Genomic DNA, 2,278 nt, shown 5'->3' with positions numbered 1-2,278 from the left:
AGGAAAAGCCGAGGGCGCCAGCCAGGCCAGGGACCTGCCGGGAACGGTGCAGGGTCAGCGGAAAGCGGCCTCCCTGGGTGTGGAAAGAAACTGCTGCCGGGACGCACGGAGCCTTTCCAGGTTACACGGCAAGAAACGCCGCGCCTCGGCATTCCGCGCTGGCTCCAGAGACCAGGAGAAACCAGGCTGCGCATTCTTTCCAGAGGCGCTCCTGAAAGGGCTTGCTTTACCCCAGTCTACCTATCCATTCACTCATCCATCCATCATCCATCCATCCATCCACTCATTCACTCATCCATCCATCCATCCATCCATCCACTCATCCATCCATCCATCCATCCATCCAATCCATCCATCCATCCATTCACTCATCCATCCATCCATCCATCCATTCATCCATCATTCATCCATCCATCCATCCATTTTCATCATCCACTTATCCATCCACCCACATATCCTTCCATCCATCCATCCCTCCACCTATCCATGCCTCCATCTATCCATCCCTCCATCTGTCTATCCATCACCCATCCCTCCATTCAGTGCTCACTGAGCATGTTTTCTGCATATAGCACTGGCCCAGGTGTAGTGGGGGCCCAACCCCAGCACCGGAGTCAGTGCCCCATAGAATAGAAGACACTGAATAAATGTCTGCTGAACAACTAAAATTCACAGTCCAGTTTGGACGGCCAAACACACACACGACAGGTTAATCCATGAAATAACACTGTGAGAGGGAGTTGAGGGTTACGTGTCAGCGTGTGCAGAGGACGGTACAGCGTGGGGACAGGATGTGGGTGGGTGGAAGCGAGTCTTCGTGGGGAAGCCTGGCCTCCAGGGTCTGAAACATGAGGAGGTGGGAAGGGATGAGAGAGGGCGTGTGAGGCTGCAAAGTCGGTCTGGGTGACGATTCTCAGCCACCATCTTCCGGGTCTAACTGGGCCTCCACCCGGCCGGGCGGCTCCACCGTGTTGCCAGGAGGAGGAGTGCGCACGCCTTGGAGGGGCTCTCAGGCACCGCTGGGCACCGCTGGGCACTGCTGTTTGTGTTCCTGCTTTTACGGCTCCAACTGGGTTCCGTTTGCCCCAAGGGGGCAGGTCGCCCTCATACACGATGATCCCGAGGAGGGTCCGAGCGAGGGAGACTGGCCGCCACCGGCCCCTTTCCCTCCGGCCCCCGAGTGAGCGAGCGGGATAAACCCGGACAGCACACCCGGGTCCTGGAGGCCACAGGCACACACACGGAGCCCCACACGCGGGCACGAGCGGCGCAGGGACTGGCGGATAGCACTCCACCACTGGGAGGGCAGCTCCAACGCGGTGCCTTCCTCAGGGCACCCGAGGGAGCCTCTCCCAACAGGAGGGTCCCTGCCCCTGACGTCACCTCTCCTCGCGCAGCCTGATCCCCAGCCCCACCCGTTCCTGTCCTGGAGAGCGGACCTGCCTCCCGCGCCCTCGCCTCGCGGCATCTCTGTAGGTTTCCTCTGAGTGAGAACAGACAGTCCACGTGTAGCAACCGCTTGAGGATCGAGCCGAAGGCACCCGCAGCCACTCGGGGGCCGGCGGGGGGCACCTAGGAGGGGGCTCTGCAGGCCCGGCTCGCTCCCTCGCTGCTGACAGTCGTGGCACAACCAAGGGGCTGTGGGGCTCCCAAGGCATTTGGGGGGACCCCGCTCACTCCTCCCGCCAACCTCTGGTTCCTTCCTCCTCCCCCAACAGCAACAAGGAAGTGCCCCCGCATAGCTTGACTCGTCTGCACTTTGTGTAAAATGCTGTTTTTCTGGGAAAGGCTGGCCTCTCGCACCGGGTCCCCAGGCTCCCATCTCCCCTCCCCTTTTAGGCAACGGCCGGGGAGCCAACCGCGTCCTGTCAGAAGCCCTGGGTCTAGTCACACCGGTAGAGTCTGCGCCCAGAGCGGGTTTGGAACGTGGTTCGGCTGACAATTGCTGTAGGATGTGCAGGCGCCGGCCCAGCAGGGCAGATGGGGCCCCTGGCTCACCCCGGCCCCGCCCCCTCTCCCCTAACGCACCCCCAGGATGGGCCGGGAGCTCGGCGGGTGAGCCAAGGACTAGGAACGTGACCGCCTTCGTTCTAATTCGTGGTCTTTCTTCGTGAGCGTGGACGAGGGAGCTGGCCTCTGGGAGTCCTGACGTCGCTTCCCTGTAAAACGGGAGCTTCAGGCCCCGCCGCACGGGTGGGATGGTCACTGAGAGTAACACTTCTTGTCAATCAAGGCCGGGCGCAGGGACCTGTGAGAATTACGTCTTTGTTCCCAAAAC

Source organism: Myotis brandtii, unplaced genomic scaffold, assembly GCF_000412655.1.
Source record: "Myotis brandtii unplaced genomic scaffold, ASM41265v1 scaffold628, whole genome shotgun sequence".
In the NCBI taxonomy this organism is placed as follows: Eukaryota; Metazoa; Chordata; class Mammalia; order Chiroptera; family Vespertilionidae; genus Myotis; species Myotis brandtii.
Note: the sequence above shows the minus strand (reverse complement) of the source record.